The sequence below is a fragment of the Moschus berezovskii genome, chromosome X (genome assembly GCF_049115385.1).
Source record: "Moschus berezovskii isolate FMDL1 chromosome X, NW_MosBer_1.0, whole genome shotgun sequence".
Lineage (NCBI taxonomy): Eukaryota > Metazoa > Chordata > Mammalia > Artiodactyla > Moschidae > Moschus > Moschus berezovskii.
Window position 1 is genome coordinate 44213340 of NC_142488.1, and position 19148 is coordinate 44232487.

The following is a 19148-nucleotide window of genomic DNA, read 5'->3' on the forward strand; positions in this document are numbered from 1 at the left end:
TTGGGGTTGGAATCAAAATTGACATTTTCTAGTTTTGCATCACAGCTGAATTTTCCAAATTTGCAAGCATATTGACAGAAGTACTTTAACAGCATCATCTTTTAACATTTTATTAAAATTTTTATTTATTTTTAATTGGAGGATAATTGCTTTACAATATTGTTGGTTTCTGTGGTACATCAACATGAATCAGTCATAGGTATACTTTTCTCTCTTGAACCTCCCTGCCACATCTCACCCCATCCCACCCCTCTAGATTGTCACAAAACGTGGGATTTGAGCTCCCTGCATCAAACAGCAAATTCCCATTGGCTATTTAATTTTACATATGGTAATGTATATGTTTCAATTATTCTATTTCAACCTGTCCCATCCATTCCTTCTCCCATTGTATGCACAAGTCTGTTCTCTATGTCTGCATCTCCACTGCTGCCCTGCAAATAGGTTCATTATAAACCTACCTAAAGAGTCAAAAGAACTGTAGGCAGAAAACTATAAGACACTGATGAAAGAAAGCAAAGATGACACAAACAAATGGAGAGATAGACCATGTTCTTGGATTGGAAGGATCAATATTGTGAAAATCATTATACTACCAAAAGCAATCTACAGATTCAATGCAATCCCTATCAAGTTACTAATGGTATTTTTCACAAAACTAGAACAAAAAATTTCACAATTTGTATGGAAACACAGAAGATCCCGAATAGCCAAAGCAATCTTGAGAAAGAAGAATGGAGCTAGAGGAATCAACCTTCCTGACTTCAGACTATACCACAAATCTACAGTCATCAAGACAGTATGGTACCATCACAAAAACAGAAATATAGATCAGTGGAACAAGACAGAAAGCCCAGAGATAAACCCACGTACTTATGGACAGCTTATCTTTGACAAAGGAGGCAAGAATATACAATGGAGAAAAGACAGTCTCTTCAGTAAGTGGTGCTGGAAAAATAGGACAAATACATGTTAAAGAATGAAATTAGAAAGACTCTCAAATACCATACACAAAGATAAACTCAGAATGGATTAAAGACCTAAGTATAAAACCAGAAACAAGTAAACTCTTAGAGTAAAGCATAGGTGGGACACTCTTTGATGTAAATCACAGCAAGATCCTCTATGACCCAACTCCTAGAATAATGGAAATAAAATAAAAAATAAACAAGTGGGACCTAACTAAACTTTAAAACTTTTGCATGGCAAAGGAAACTATAAACAAGGTGAAAAGACAACCCTCAGAATGGAAGAAAATAATAGCAAATGAAACAACAGAGAAAAGATTAATCTCTAAACTATACAAGCAGCTCATGCAGCTCAACACCAGATAAACAAACAACCCAATCAAAAAATCACAGAAGGCCTATCTAGACGTTTCTCCAAAGACATATAGATGGCTCATAAACACATGAAAATATGCTCAACATCGCTTATTATTAAAGAGATGCAAATCAAAACTACAACCAGATATCACCTCACACCAGTCAGAATGGCCATTAAACCATGGCAACAGCCTGCTTCTAAATTGGAAAATTAAAAACAATAGCTGGAAATCAGTCAGGGCTATGGGAAATCCAAGATGGCTGCTTGGCTTTTCCCAGCTCCCTGACAAACCTCATTTTTTATTTGATGGGTTAAAGCCTCCCTGGCTATAGGGCCTCCATAATGAAAAATCACGGAATATTAAGTTTTGTAAATTGTTAAATTAAGTTTCTAGTTTTGTTAATGTCTAGTGTTTACTAAGACTCACTGCTGAGACAGTTCCTTGTTACGTGATACTGCTAAAAGATTTAATTAAGTTATTAAAAAGGACACTCTAGGTTAGTTTCTAAGGCTTATCTCAGTAACCAATCTTCAGATAAAGGTTGGATGCTCCATAATGTACAACCAGGAGATTAACACCAGACTATAATCATTTAATGAATGAAGTCAGGTGACTTGGGGTGTACCAGGCTTTATCTAATGAAAGTTCTTGACTTATAATTCTTATTTTACTAATAACTGCTAGCTATGGCTATATTATTTTCTATGTCACTTGTTTCACTGAGCCTGTGATATAATGCTGAACTGACAGTTCCATATGAGACCAATAATTGTAATAATGTGACTCTGGGTATGGGAAAAAGCAACAAGAGGAAATATTTTCCTGGACCAGGAGGCTAGTAAGACAGTGGTCCAGAGACTTTTGCTACTTGCAAGGCCTGGTCCAATTTTAGCACAATGAGTGGCCCATCACTTCCCTAGACCTGGGAATGAGCCTTTCCAGCACCGCGGGACACAATGGCCATGAAATGGTGTCACATGGTCAGATATGTGGCTATGAAGGGACCCTGCTGACTGGAAGTTGGTACTTGCCAGCTGCCTCTACAAAGATTACATCATGACCATTGCAAGCTGCTGACCTTCAACACCCCCTGAAAGAAGTTCAGGGTGAAAATCAGGAATGAGGCACTCTGTGCACTGAAAAAAAAAACAAAAACTGGCAGAACAGGCCTTCAGATAGTCAGATCTTTTCAGAAAAAGGTTTTATGAGTTCCAATTCTTGCATCTTCTCATACCTAGAAAAACACTGACGTCATTAATGGTGAAATCTGCTTTGGCTATTAAAAAAAATTTTTTTTTTTTTTTTTACAATTAAAAGTCAAAATAGAGTAGCTATGGTTCAGACATCCTGGGAAATAACTATTTCCCAGATATCCTGAAAAAAGATATTACGGGTGTGATTTCAGATTAGACGCTGTGACCTAATGTAGAACTTAATGCTCCAGTAATGCATTTTTGCTTCTGTACTTTGCTTGCTGCTCGTAAAACCAAAGTTACTCCATTTTAAGATAAGGTTGTTTTTAAGTAAAGATTTCTAAAATTATTTTTGAAAAAAAATAAAATAAAATAGATGGAAAACCTTGAAAAAAAAAAAGAAAGTTTACTCACATTGAGTCTTGGGAAAAAAAAAAAAACAATAAATGCTGGAGAGGGTGTTGGAGAATAGGAAACCCTCTTGCACTGTTGGTGGGAATGCAAATTGATACAGCCATTATGGAGAACAGTATGGTGGTTCCTTAAAAACTACGAATACAACTATCATATAACCCAACAATCCCACTACTGGGTATATACCCTGAGGAAACCATAATTGAAAAAGGCACATGTACTTTAATGTTTATTGCAGCACTATTTGCAATAGCTAAGACATGGAAAAAACCTAGATGCCCATCGACAGATGAATGCATGGAGAAGTTGTGGTACCGACAACAGAACATTACTCAGCCATAAAGAGGAAGGCATTTGAGTCAGTTCTAATGAGATGGATGAACCTAGAGCTTATTATACAGAGTGAAGTAAGTCAGAAAGAGACAGACAAACATGGGATATTAACTCATTTGAAAAGACCCTGATGGTGGGAAAGATTGAGGGCAGGAGGAGAAGGGGATGACAGAGGATGAGATGGTTGGATGGCATCACTGACCCAATGGACATGAGTTTGGGTAGACTCCGGGAGTTGGTGATGGACAGGGAGGCCTGGCGTGCTGCAGTTCATGGGGTCGTGAAGAGTCGGACACGATTGAGCGACTGAACTAAACTGAACTGAACACATGTATATGGAATCTAGAAAAATGGTACTGATGAGCCTATTTGCAGGGCAGAGAATCCACCTGTAATGTGGGAGACCTGGGTTCGATCCCTGGGTTAAGAAGATCCCCCGGAGAAGGGAAGGGCTACCCACTCCAGTGTTCTGGCCTAGAGAATTCTGGATTGTATAGTCCATGTGGTCGCAAAGAGTTAGACAAAACTGAGCAACTTTCACTTTTACTTTCAATGGAGATACAGACCTATAGAACAGCATTTTAGGATTTTAAATAACTCAGCTGGAATTCCTTCACGTCCACTAGCTTTGTAAAGTTTAGTAATGCAACTTTAGTAATGTTTCCTAAGGCCCACTTGACCTCACACTCCAGGATGTCCAGTTTTATGTGAGAGACCACACCATCATGGTTATTTGGGTCCTTAAGATCTTTTTTGGAGAGTCCTTCTGTGTATTCTTGCCAACTTTTCTTAATCTCTTCTGCTTCTCTTAGGTCCTTATCGTTTCTACCCATTAGTGTGCCCATCCTTGCCTGAAATGTTTCCTTGAGAGATTTTTCTTGAAGAGATCTTTATTCTTTCTCATTCTATTGTTTTCCTCTATTTCTTGGCATTGTTCATTTAAGAAGGCCTTCTTATCTCTCCTTGCTGTTTTCTGGAATTCTACGTTCAATTGGGTATATCTTTCTTTCCTCCTTTGCCTATCACTTCTCTTCTTTCTCAGCTATTTGTAAAGTCTCTTTAGACAGCCACTTTGCCTTTTTGCATTTCTTTTTTTTGGGGATGGTTTTGGTCACCCCTTCTGTACAATGTTACAAAGCTCAATCCATAGTTTTTCAGACACTGCCTAGCAGATCTAATCCCTTGAATCTATTTGTCACCTCTACTATATATACATCAGAGATTTGATTTAGGTAATTCTGAATGGCCTAGTGCTTTCCCCTACTTTCTTCAATTTAAGCCTGAAATTTGCAATCAGGAGCTCATGATCTGAGCCACAGTCAGCTCCAGGTCTTATTTTTGTTGACTCTATGAGCATTTCTCCATCTTTGGTTGCAAAGTACATAATCTGATTTTAGCACTTACCATTTGGTTATATCCATGTGTAGAGTTGTCTCTTCTGTTGTGGGAAAAGGGTGTGTGCTATGTCCAGTGTGTTCTCTTGACAAAATTCTGTTAGCTTTTGCCGTGTTTAATTTTGTACTCCAAAACCAAACTGACCTGTTATTCCAGGTCTCTTTCTTTCTTTTTTTCAGTTGCAGCTTCCCTTTTATTTTTTATTTTATTTAATTAAGTGAGAGATGCCGGCTCCAGCGGCGCAGATGTGAGAGATGCCGGCTCCGCGCAACCGACCACGCGCAGAAGCGTGGCTGAGAGGGGTTACCCCACACCCAAGGTCAGGGCGGTGGCCGAGAGGAGCTGTCCCACATCCAAGAGGCGGTGGCTGCACGGGCACAGGAGGGCCGAGAGGAGCTACTCCACGTTCAAGGTCAGGAGGGGTGGCCTTGAGGAGATACCCCTCGTCCAAGGTAAGGTACAGTGGCTGCACTTTGCTGGAGCGGCTGTGAAGAGATTTTCCACTACCAAGGTAAGAGAAACCCAAATAAGACGGTAGGTTTCGCAAGGGGGCATCAGAGGGCAGACACACTGAAATCATAATCACAGAAAACTAGTTGATCCGATCATATGGACCACAGCCCTGTCTAACTCAATGAAACTAAGCCATGCCATGTGGGGGCACCCAAGATGGACGGGTCATGGTGGAGAGGTTTGACAGAATGTGGTCCACTGGAGAAGGGAATGGCAAACCACTTCAGCATACTTGCCTTGAGAACCCCATGAACAGTATCAAAAGGAAAAATGATAGGACACTGAATGAGGAATTCCCCAGGTCGGTAGGTGCCCAGTATGCTACTGGAGATCAGTGGAGAAATAACTCCAGAAAGAATGAAGGGATGGAGCCAAAGCAAAACCAATACCCAGTTGTGGATGTGACTGGTGATATAAGTAAGGTCCGATGCTGTAAAGAGCAATATTGCATAGGAACCTGGAATGTTAGGTCCATGAATCAAGGCAAATTGGAAGTGGTCAAATAGGAGATGACAAGAGTGAACATTGACATTCTAGGAATCAGTGAACTAAAATGGACTGGAGTGGGTGAATTTAACTCAGATGACCATTATATCTACTACTGTGAGCAGGAGTCCCTTAGAAGAAATGGATTAGCCATCATGGTCAACAAAAGAGTCCGAAATGCAGTACTTGGATGCAATCTCAAAAACGACAGAATGATCTCTGTCAGTTTACAAGGCAAACCATTCAATATTACAGTAATCCAGGCCTTTGCCCCAACCAGTAATGCTGAAGAAGCCGAAGTTGAAAAGTTCTATGAAGACCTAAAAAACCTTTTAGAACTAACACCCAAAAAAGATGTCCTTTTCATTATAGGGGCCTGGAATGCAAAAGTGGGAAGTCAAAAAACACCTGGAGTAACAGGCAAATTTGGCCTTGGAGCACGGAATGAAGCAGGGCAAAGGCTAATAGAGTTTTGCCAAGAGAACGCACTGGACATAGCAAACACCCTCTTCCAACAACACAAGAGAAGACTCTACACATGGACATCACCAGATGGTCAACACCTAAATCAGATTGATTGTATTCTTTGCAGCCAAAGATGGAGAAGCTCTATACAGTCAGCAAAAACAAGACCAGGAGCTGACTGTGGCTCAGATCATGAACTCCTTATTGCCAAATTCAGACTTAAATTGAAGGAAGTAGGGAAAACCACTAGACCATTCAGATATGACCTAAATCAAATCCCTTATGATTATACAGTGGAAGTGAGAAATAGATTTAAGGGACTAGATCTGATAGAGTGCCTAATGAACTCTGGATGGAGGTTCGTGACATTGTAGAGGAGACAGGGACCAAGACCATCCCCATGGAAAAGAAATGCAAAAAAGCAAAATAGCTGTCTGAGGAGGCCTTACAAATAGCTGTGAAAAGAAGAAAAGTGAAAAGCAAAGGAGAAAAGGAAAGATATAAGCATCTGAATGCAGAGTTTCAAAGAATAGCAAGGAGAGATAAGAAAGCCTTCCTCAGCGAGCAATGCAAAGAAATAGAAGAAAACAACAGAATAGGAAAGACAAGAGATCTTTTCAAGAAAATTAAAGATATCAAGGGAACATTTCAGGCAAAGATAAACTCGATAAAGGACAGAAATGGTATGGACCTAACAGAAGCAGAAGATATTAAGAAGAGGTGGCAAAAATACACAGAAGAACTGTACAAAAAAGATCTTCACGATGAAGATAATCACGATGGCATGATCACTCACCTGGAGCCAGACATTTTGGAATGTGAAGTAAAGTGGGCCTTAGAGATCATCATTACGAACAAAGCTAGTGGAGGTGATGGAATTCCAATTGAGCTATTTCAAATCTTGAAAGATGATGCTGTGAAAGTGCTGCACTCAATATGCCAGCACATTTGGAAAACTCAGCAGTGGCCACAGGACTGGAAGAGGTCAGTCTTCATTCCAATCCCAAAGAAAGGGAATGCCTAAGAATGCTCAAACTACCGCACAATTGCACTCATCTCACACGCTAGTAAAGTCATGCTCAAAATTCTCCAAGCCAGGCTTCAGCAATATGTGAACCGTGAACTTCCAGGTATTCAAGCAGGTTTTAGAAAAGGCAGAGGCACCAGAGATCAAATTGTCAACATCCACTGGATCATGGAGAAAGCAAGAGAGTTCCAGAAAAACATCGATTTCTGCTTCATTGACTATGCCAAAGCCTTTGACTATGTGGATCACAATAAACTGTGGAACATTCTGAAAGAGATGGGAATACCAGACCACCTGATCTGCCTCTTGAGAAACCTGTACGCAGGTCAGGAAGCAACAGTCAGAACTGTAAATGAAACAACAGACTGGTTACAAATAGGAAAAGGAGTACGTCAAGGTTGTATATTGTCACCCTGCTTATTTAACTTCTATGCAGAGTACATCATGAGGAACGCTGGGCTGGAAGAAGCACAAGCTGGAATCAAGATTGCTGGGAGAAATATCAATAACCTCAGATATGCAGATGACACCACCCTTATGGCAGAAAGTGAAGAGGAACTCAAAAGCCTCCTGAAAGTGAAAGAGGAGAGTGAAAAGTTTGGCTTGAAGCTCAACATTCAGAAAACAAAGATCATGGCATCTGGTCCCATCACTTCATGGGAAATAGATGAGGAAACCGTGGAAACAGTGTCAGGCTTTATTTTTTTGGGCTCCAAAATCACTGCAGATGCTGATTGCAGCCAGGAAATTAAACGACGCCTACTCCTTGGAAGGAAAGTTATGACTAACCTAGATAGCATATTAAAAAGCAGAGACCTTACTTTGCCAACCATGGTCTGTCTTGTCAAGGCTATGGTTTTTCCAGTGGTCGTGTATGGATGTGAGTGTTGGACTGTGAAGAAAGCTGATCGCCGAAGAATTGATGCTTTTGAACTGTGGTGCTGGAGAAGACTCTTGAGAGTCCCTTGGACTGCAAGGAGATCCATCCAGTCCATTCTAGAGGAGATCAATCCTGGGTTTTCATTTGAAGGACTGATGCTAAAGCTGAAACTCCAATACTTTGGCCACCTCATGTGAAGAGTTGACTCACTGGAAAAGACTCTGATGCTGGGAGGGATTGGGGGTGGGAGGAGACGGGGACGACAGAGGATGAGATGGCTGGATGGCATCACTGACTTGATGGACATGAGTTTGAGTGTACTCCGGGAATTGGTTATGGATAGGGAGGCCTGGCGTGCTGTGATTCATGGGGTCGCAAAGAGTCGGACACGACTGAGTGATTGAACTGAACTGAACTGAATTTATTTTTAAAATTTTAATTGGAGGCTAATTACTTTACAATATTGTGGTGGTTTTTGCCATACATTCACATGAATCATCCATGGGTATACCTGTGTTTCCCATCCTGAACCTCGTTCCCACCTCCATCCCCATCCCATCCCTCAGGGTCATCCCAGTGCACCTGCCCTGAGCACTCTGTCTCATGCATTGAACCTGGACTGGCGATCTATTTCACATATGAAAATATACATGTTTCAATGCTATTCTCTTAAATCATCCCACCCTCACATTCTCCCAGAGTCCAAAAGACTGTTATTTACATTTGTGTCTCTTTAGCTGTCTTGCATATAGGGTCATTGTTACCATCATTCTAAATACCATATATATGCCTTATTATATTGTACTGGTGTTTTTCTTTCTGACTTATTTCGCTCTGTATAATAGCCTCCAGTTTCATCCACCTCATTAGAACTGATTCAAGTGCATTCTTTTTAATCAGTTCAGTTCAGTTCAGTTCAGTCGCTCAGTCGTGTCCGACTCTCCGCGACCCCATGAATCACAGCACGCCAGGCCTCCCTGTCCATCCCCAACTTCCGGAGTTCACTCAAACTCATGTCCACAGAGTCGGTGATGCCATCCAGCCATCTCATTCTCTGTCGTCCCCTTCTCCTCCCGCCCCCAACCTTTCCCAGCATCAGAGTCTTTTCCAGTGAGTCAACTCATCGCATGAGGTGGCCAAAGTATTGCAGTTTCAGCTTTAGCATCAGTCCTTCCAATGAACATCCAGGATTGATCTCCTTTAGAATGGACTGGTTGGATCTCCTTGCAGTATAAGGGACTCTCAAGAGTCTTCTCCAACACCACAGTTCAAAAGCATCGATTCTTCAGCGATCAGCTTTCTTCACAGTCCAACTCTCACATCCATACATGACCACGGGAAAAACCATAGCCTTGACTAGAGGGACCTTGGTTGGCAAAGTAATGTCTCTGCTTTTTAATATACTATCAAGGTTGGTCATAACTTTCCTTCCAAGGAGCAAGCGTTTTTTAATTTCCTGGCTGCAATCAGCATCCGCAGTGATTTTGGAGCCCAGAAAAATAAAGTCTGACCCTGTTTCCACTGTTTTTCCATCTATTTCCCATGAAGTGATGGGACCAGATGCCATGATCTTTGTTTTCTGAATGTTGAGCTTCAAGCCAAACTTTTCACTCTCCTCTTTCACTTTCATCAAGAGGCTTTTGAGTTCCTCTTCACTTTCTGCCATAAGGGCAGTGTCATCTGCATATCTGAGGTTTTTGATATTTCTCCCAGCAATCTTGATTCCAGCTTGTGCTTCTTCCAGCCCAGCGTTCCTCATGATGTACTCTGCATATAAGTTCAAATAGCAAGGTGACAATAAACAACCTTGACGTACTCCTTTTCCTATTTGGAACCAGTCTGTTGTTCCATGTACAGTTCTGACTGTTGCTTCCTGACCTGCATACAGGTTTCTCAAGAGGCAGGTCAGGTGGTCTGGTATTCCCATCTCTTTCAGAATGTTCCACAGTTTATTGTGATCGACACAGTCAAAGGCTTTGGCATAGTCAATGAAGCAGACATAGATGTTTTTCTGGAACTCTCTTGCTTTCTCCATAATACAGCGGATGTTGGCAATTTGATCTCTGGTGCCTCTGCCTTTTCTAAAACCTGCTTGAACATCTGGGATTTCACGGTTTACATACTGCTGAAGCCTGGCTTGGAGAATTTTGAGCATGACTTTAGTAGCATGTGAGATGAGTGCAATTGTGCGGTAGTTTGAGCATTCTTAGGCATTCCCTTTCTTTGGGATTGGAATGAAGACTGACCTCTTCCAGTCCTGTGGCCACTGCTGAGTTTTCCAAATTTGCTGGCATATTGAGTGCAGCACTTTCACAGCATCATCTTTCAAGACTTGAAATAGCTCAACTGGAATTCCATCACCTCCACTAGCTGTGTTCGTAGTGATGCTTTCTAAGGCCCACTTGACTTCACATTCCAAGATATCTGGCTCTAGGTCAGTGATCATGTTATCGTGACTATTTTGGTCGTGAAGATCTTTTTTGTACAGTTCTTCTGTGTATTCCTGCCACCTCTTCTTAATATCTTCTGCTTCTGTTAGGTCCATACCATTTCTGTCCTTTATCGAGCCCATCTTTGCATGAAATGTTCCTTTGGAATCTCTAATTTTCTTGAACAGGTCTCTTGTTTTTCCTATTCTGTTGTTTTCCTCTATTTCTTTGCATTGATCACTGAGGAAGTCTCTCTTATCTCTCCTTGCTATTCTTTGGAACTATGCATTCAGTTGCTTATTTCTTTCCTTTTCTCCTTTGCTTTTTGCTTCTCTTCTTTTTAATAGCTGAGTAATATTCCATTGTGTATATGTACCACTGCTTTCTTATCCATTCATATGCCAATGGACATCTAAGTTGCTTCTATGTCCTGGCTATTGTAAGTAATGCTGCAGTGAACATTGGGGTTCACGTCTTTTTAAATTCTGGTTTCCTCAGTGTGTATGCCCAGTAGTGGGATTACTCAGTCGTATGGCAGTTCTGTTTTCAAGTTTTTAAGGAATCTCCACACTGTTCTCCATAGTGGTTGTACTGGTTTGCATTCTCACCAATGGTGTAAGAATGTTCCTTTTTCTCTGCACCCTCTCCAGCATTTATTCTTTGTAGTTATTTTGATAGCAGCCATTCTGACTGGCATGAGATGGTACCTCAATGTGGTTTTGATTTTCATTTCTCTGATACTGACTGATGTTGAAAATTTTTTCATGTGTTAGTTAGCCAGCTGTATGTCTTCTTTGGAGAAATGTCTGTTCATTTCTTTGCGCCATTCTTTTATTGGGTCTCTTATTTTTCTGGAATTGAACTGCAGGAGTTGCTTGTATATTTTTGAGATTCTTTGTCAGTTGCTTCATTTGCTATTATTTTCTCCCATATATTTTCTCTGTCTTTTCACCTTGCTTATAGTTTCCATTTCTGTGCAGAAGCTTTTTAGTTTAATTAGGTCCCATTTGTTTAGTTTTGCTTTAATTTCCATTACTCTGGGAGGTGGGTCATAGAAGATCCTGTTCTTATTTACATCAGAGAATGTTTTACCTATGTTTTCCTCAAGGGGTTTTACAGTTTCTGGTCTTACATTTAGATCTTTAATCCATTTTGAGTTTATTTTTGTGTATGGTGTTAGAAAGTGTTCTAGATTCATTCTTTTACAAGTGGTTGACCAGTTTTCCCAGCACCACTTGTTAAAGAGATTGTCTTTTCTCCATTGTATATTCTTGCCTCCTTTGTCAAAGATAAGGTGTCCATAGGTGCGTGGATTTATCTCTGAGCTTTCTATTTTGTTCCATTGATATATATTTCTGTCTTTGTGCCAGTACCATACTGTCTTGATGACTGTCGCTCTGTAGTATAGCCTGAAGTCAGGCAGGTTGATTCCTTCAGTTCCATTCTTCTTTCTCAAGATTGCTTTTGGTATTCGAGGTTTATTTCCATATAATTGTGAAATTATTTGTTCTAGTTCTCTGAAAAATGCCGTTGGTTGCTTGATAGGGATTGCATTGAATCTAAAGATTGCTTTGGGTAGTATACTCATTTTTACTATATCGAGTCTTCTGATTCATGAACATGGTATATTTCCTGATCTATTTGTGTCATCTTTGATTTCTTTCACCAGTGTTTTATAGTTTTCTATATATAGGTCTTTTGTTTCTTTAGGTAGATATATTCCTAAGTATTTTATTCTTCTTGTTGCAATGGTGAATGGAATTGTTTCCTTAATCTCTCTTTCTTTTTTCTCATTGTTAGTGTATAGGAATGCAAGGGATTTCTGTGTGTTAATTTTATATCCTGCAACTTTAATATATCCATTGATTAGTTCTAGTAATTTTCTGGTGGAATCTTTAGGGTTTTCTATGTAGAGGATCATATCATCAGCAAGCAGTGAGAGTTTTACTTCTTTTCCAATCTGGATTTCTTTTATTTCTTTTTATTCTCTAATTGCTGTGGCTAAAACTTCCAGAACTATGTTGAATAGTAGTGGTGAGAGTGGGTACCCTTGTCTTGTTCCTATCTTTAGGGGAAGTGCTTTAAATTTTTCACCATTAAGGATAATGTTTGCTGTGGATTTATCATATATGGCTTTTATTATGTTGAGGTATGTTTCTTCTTTGCCTGCTTTCTGGAGGGTTTTTATCATAAATGGATGTTGAATTTTGTCAAAGGCTTTCTTTGCATCCATTGAGATAATCATATGGCTTTTATTTTTCATATTGTTAATGTGGTGTATTACATTGATTTGCGGATATTGAAGAATCCTTGCAGCCCTGGGATAAAGCCCACTTGGTCATGATGTATGATCTTTCTAATGTGTTGTTGGATTCTTATTGCTAGAATTTTGTTAAGGGTTTATGCATCTGTGTTCATCAGTGATATTGGCCTGTAGTTTTCTTTTCTGTGGCATCTTTGTCAGGTTTTGATATTAGGGTGATGGTGGCCTCATAGAATGTGTTAGGAAGTTTACCTTCCTGTGCAATTTTCTGGAAGAGTTTGAGTAGGATAGATGTTAGTTCTTCTCTAAATTTTTGGTAGAATTCATCTGTGAAGCCATCTGGTCCTGGGCTTTTGTTTGTTGGAAGATTTCTGATTACAGTTTCAATTTCCATTCTTGTGATGGGTCTGTTAAGATTTTCTATTTCTTCCTGGTTTAGTTTGGGAAAGTTATACTTTTCTAAGAATTTGTCCATTTCTTCCAAGTTGTCCATTTTATGGCATGTAGTTGCTGATAGTAGTCTTTTATGATCATTTGTATTTCGGTGTTGTTTGTTGTGATTTCTCCATTTTCATTTCTAATTTTGTTGATTTGATTCTTCTCCCTTTGTTTCTTGATGAGTCTGGCTAATGGTTTGTCTATTTTAATTTTTTTCTCTAAGAACCAGTTTTTAGCTTTGTTTATTTTGGCCATGGTCTCCTTTTTTTTCTTTTGCATTTATTTCTGCCCTAATTTTTATGATTTATTTCCTTCTACTAACCCTGGGGTGCTTCATTTCTTCTTTTTCTAGTTGGTTTATGTGTAGAGTTAGATTATTTATTAGATTTCTCTCCTGTTTCTTGAGGTAGGCTTGTATTGTTATGAACCTTCCCCTTAGCACTGTTTTTACAGTGTCCCATAGGTTTTTGGTTGTTGTGTTTTCATTTTCATTCGTTTCTATGCGTATTTTTATTTCTTTTTCAAGTTCTTCTGTGATTTGTTGGTTATTCAGAAATGTGTTCTTTAGCCTCCATATGTTTGTATTTTTAATAGTTTTTGTTACTCTAGTTGACATTTAATTTTACTGCATTTTGTCAGAAAAGATGCTTGAGATGATTTCAATTTTTTTGAATTTACCAAGGCTAGATTTATGGAATATTCCAGGTATCTCTTGACTTCCTACTTTTGCATTCTAATCCCTTATGATGAAAAGGACATCTCTTTTTAGTGTTAGTTCTAAAAGTGTTGTAGGTCTTCATAGAACCAGTAAACTTCAGCTTCTTTGGCATCAGTATTTGGGACATAGACTTGGATTACTGTGATGTTGAATGGTTTGCCTTGGAAACGAACCAAGTTTATTCTGTTGTTTTTGTGATTGCATTCTAGTACCACATTTTCAACTCTTTTGTTGACTATGAGGGCTGCTCCATTCCTTCTAAGGGATTCTTTAATTCAGTGGGTCATCTGAATTAAATTCTTCCATTTCTGTCCATTTTAGTTCACTGATTCCTAAAATGTCGATGTTCACTCTTGCCATCTCCTGCTTGATCATGTCCAATTTACCTTGATTCATGAACCTAAAATTCCAGGTTCCTATGCAATAGCATTCTTTATAGCACTGGACTTTACTTTCACCACCAGACACATCCACACTGAGTGTCATTTTTGCTTTGGCCCAGCTGCTTCATTCTTTCTGGAGCTATTAGTAATTGCCCTTTGCTCTTCCCCAAGCAGCATACTGAACACCTTCTGACCTAGGGATCTCATCTTCTGGTGTCAAAACTTTTTGCCTTTTCTTAATGTTCATGGGGTTCTTGTGGCAAGAATACTGGAGTGGGTTGCCATTTTTACCTCCAGTAGACCACATTTGTCAGGACTCTTCATTATGACCTGTCCATCTAAGGTGGCCTTATGTGGCATTGTTCATAGCTTTCTTGAGTTATGCAAGCCCCTTCAGCATGACACGACTGTGATCCATGAAGCAGATATCAGAGGATACGTGATGGTAGTATGTCATGACTGGAGATGTTAACCTTTATCACTTGATTAAGGTATTATCTGCTGAGTTTCTCTACTGTGAAATTATTTTCTCTTTGCAGTTGATATCTTGATAGAGATACTTTAAAGTACAGAAATACCCTGTTTCTCCTCAAACTGTTGTTGACTAATTTTGGCATTTGTTAGTGGATATTTTGCCTGTAATAATTGCTACTGCAGTCTTCTAATGGTGATTTTTTACTTCTTTTATACTTTCTACATATATTAATTGTAATTCTTCTGTAAGGAAGAACTATCTTTTCTCCCTTGTTCATTTATTTATTCAATCATATATTTATATCAGCCTGGACACTTGGATATTTATTTTATCCAATGGTTTATGATTCAATAATATTGTCGTTCATTTTGTTGCTCAAAGTGTTCCACCTTTGGCCATTGGGAGCTTTTTCAGGTTGGTTCCAATGTTCTTTTGACAAGTCCCATACTTTTAAAATAACTTCCTTATTTTTTGGTACACAAGATGCTCCAAGTTCATCCTATATTTTCTGTTTCTCAGCTCTGAAATCAATTACTTCTCCAAGAAGTCCTGGTTCTTTTTATTGGAGAATGATGTTTTAGAAAACAAAATCTGGGTGGGTGCTAAGTTGTTTGACTGCTTCTAGGCCCTCTCAGTGGACAGAACTAAGAAATATATACACATATATCAACTCATGCATGTATACAGACCTCTATTTATCTCTCTATTTCTATGTATATATATATATACAAATAGAGATATACATAAATCTTAAAAGAATGAATCCACTGCCAGGCCTGAACATGGGTAACTCACTGTGAACTCCAACCAAATATATGTGTGTACATATACATATAGAGAGAGAGAGACTATAAATGCTTACATTTATAGTCAACTGATTATTTTCAACAAGGGTTCCAAGACAAGTCAATAATGGGAAAAAAGGCTTTGGAGAACAGTCTTATAGTTCTTAAACAGTCTGAACACAGAATTACAATTTGACCCATCAATTCCGCCCCTGGTTATATACCCAAATGAAATGAAAATTTATGTATATATAAAAACTTGAACTTGAATATTCATAGCAACAATATTGCTTAATTTAGATACCTTAGATTTTAAAGAAATATATCTGTGATTGATTTCTAGTTTAATTCCATTATTATCAGGGAACACACTTTGTATAATTTCTTTAATATTAAATAGGCTTTTTGATTTTAACACAGAATATGTTCTACTTGTGGGAACGTTCTATGTGTACTTTAAAAGAATGTGGATTCTGTTCTTATTGGTTGGCATTTAGGTCAAGTTGATAATGTTGCTCAGTTCTCCTGTGCTCTTACTTTCTATGTACTTATTCTACCAATTACTGACAGACTAATATTGAGGTCTCCAACTATAATTTTAGTTTTGTCTATTTCTCCTTTCAGCTCTATCAGCTTTTGCTTTATGTATTTTGAAACTCTGTTGTTAGGTGCATGTACATATATGCTTGCTACATCTTCTTAAATAATTTATTCCTTTATTATTATATGATGTCTTTCTTAATCTCTGACAGTATTTCTTGTTCTGGATTTCACTTTATCTTGAAAATACTATAACTATCCAGCTTCTTTATTTATACTGTCTGTATCATACATCCTTTCCATCCTTTTAACTTATCTTTGTGTTTCAAGTGGATTTATTGTAACAACATATAATCCTTATTTTTCTGCATTTTGTATATTCATTGCATATTTTTGTTGAACTTATTGTTATTACATTTTATCTGTACTAGCATTTAAAAAATTATCATCTATACTTTATAGAAAAAAGTGTTGTCTGTTATTCTAGGGCTTACAATATACAGCGCTAATTAGACAGAATGTATCTTCAAATAATACAGTATCACTGCATGTGTATAGTTTAGTACACATACCTTAAATAGTGTGTTCCCAATCCCTCTCTCCCATTCTTTGGAAGAGAGTCTTATTATCATTCATTCAGCTTTTACAACATTAGCCATAAATATAATTTTACTTTAGTTAGTTTTATTTTAGAACAATTTAAGGTAAGAAAAAGATCTTTTATTTTACCTTAATTCATTTCATTTCAAGTGCTCTTCATCTCTTTTTGTGTAAGTTTTTACCTGGTATCACATTCCTTCTGCTTGGACAGTTTTCTTTAACTTTTCTGATAAAGTCGTTCTGATTTTTTGTTTGTCAGAGTAAATGCTTATTCCTTTTTCACTATTGAAAGGTATTGTTGTGGGCTTTATATATTCTGGGTTGAAAGAGTTGCTTTGCTTCATTCAGCACTTTAAAGTTGTCACTCATTGATTTCTGGTTTGTGTGGTTTTTGACAAGAAATCTACGGTAATTCTCACCCTTTTTCCTCTGTATGTAATGTGTCTTTTTTTCCTCTGGATGCTTCAAGATTTTCTCTTTGTAATTTGTTTTGAGAAGTTTAATGATTCTGTGTCTAGGTGGGTGTGCTGAGGGTTGGATTTGGGTTTTATTTATCTTTCTTGGTATTCTCAGCCTCTTTGTTCTGGGTTTCAAAACTCTCAGCCATTAATTCTTCAAATAATTTTTCTCTCTCATTCTTTTTCTCTTTTTTTCTGAGCTTCCAATTATGTGTATGTTAGACTATCTGATGTTGTTCCACAGTTCTTGGATGCTCTGTTCTACTTTTATTTTTCACTCACGCTTCTCTTTGTGTTTTGCTTTTGATGATCTCTGTTGACCTAACTTCAAGTTCCCCTTCCTTTCCTTGGTTTTGTCAACTCTCCTAATGAGCCAGTCAAAGATATTCTTCATCTCTGTTACCATGTTTTTCATTTTAATCTCTTTTATAGTTTTGGTCTCTCTGTGAAAATTTCTCACATGATTATGTATGTTGTTCACTGGGGCCTTTAGCATGTTGTTCATGGCTATTTTAATTCTTTGTCAGATAGTTCCAACATCTGTGTTATCTCTGAATCTTGTTCTATTGATTTCTTTGTCCCTTGGATGTGTTTTATTTATTTTTTCTTTCCTTTTGTATGTCTCATAATGTTAAGTTGAATCCCTGACATCTTTTGTAGTAGAAACCAAAGCCAATAGTTCTGATGCTTTTAAATGGGCATGGTTTTTCTTTTGCTACGCCTTTAATATGAAGGTTTGAGAATCTAGTCAGGAATTGACCTGGGCTGAAGGTTTGCTATTGTTCTAGTTTGTTGTTGCTTTAATGTACCTTCAATGCACCCCAGGTTTTAAATTCCTGTAGCAATAGCTTATGTTAGACTGGAGACTTGTTTGCTAAAAATATTTTTTCAATGTCACATCAGCTTTAGATTTTCTTTTTAAACTGTGACCATCTCCACAGTGTTGCAACTCTTCTGGAAGTATTCCACTATTACTTGTTACCTGACCCTCATTAAATGGTTCTAAGGAACCATGGGAGTAGGATATCTATTGTTCTGATCAAACTTCAGTTAGGGTTAGGGTTAATGTTAGGGTTAGGCAGGCCCCATGTCCCTGGATCTCTGGAATGGGGACTTTTAAGTGCTCCAGTCCCTCTTGCATATATATTTCAGGGCCCTGTACTCACTGCTGCCCTTCCCTCAGGGGTGTATGTTTTTTTCCTGGTCCTTTCCCCAGGCTGCTCAATAGTGCTTTATGGATAGCAGTGTTTGTTGCCCTTCCCCGCATAGATTCATTCCATAAGAAGATACAGTAGAGAAAGAACTGGAAAAAGTTTCCTGACTCTTCCATAGTGGCTGCTACTCCTCTCCCACAGACTTCCACTGTGAAGGATGCTTTCTCAGAACTCTTAGCAAGTGAAGTCCATAGAGAAAAGTTTTTCTTATATCTGCAATCCCCAGGGTCTCCACACTCTCACCAGCCCACACTCCAACTCCACTTCTTCTAAGTTAAGCTTTCATACCAGTGTCTAGGAACTTCTGTCCCAGGTAAACAAGTGCTTATAGCCCATCTCCAGGATGTCTGTCTTTCCTTTGATTTCAGGCTAGTTGGTTACCCTGCTGCTCAGCTTTCTCAAGAAAACTCATGGACATGCACTTTGGCGAGCCTTCTTTATTGTAAAGGTGGGAATGACTCTTTCCAGCTTTCTAAATCCTTGTATGGAAATCAGAAATTCCTTGGGGAGATGTTCAAAAGCAATTTTTAACTATCTTCATAGCAAAGAGGTTATTCTACCTACACCATACAGCAGTAGCTCCAATGGCATGGCATACAAATAATTGTTCAGATCAATTGGCTATGAAACAGAAGACAAAGAAGGGAAAATGATATTGAGCACTTATATCCTGGGAAAAGCTTTATAGCATTTTCTCATCTACTCCTTAAGCTTAAATGAACTTCCCGGTGTCTTTAGGCCTTTCCATGACCAACCACTTAACAACAAGAAGGTCAGAATTTGATTTAATTATAAATTCATATAGCATTTGT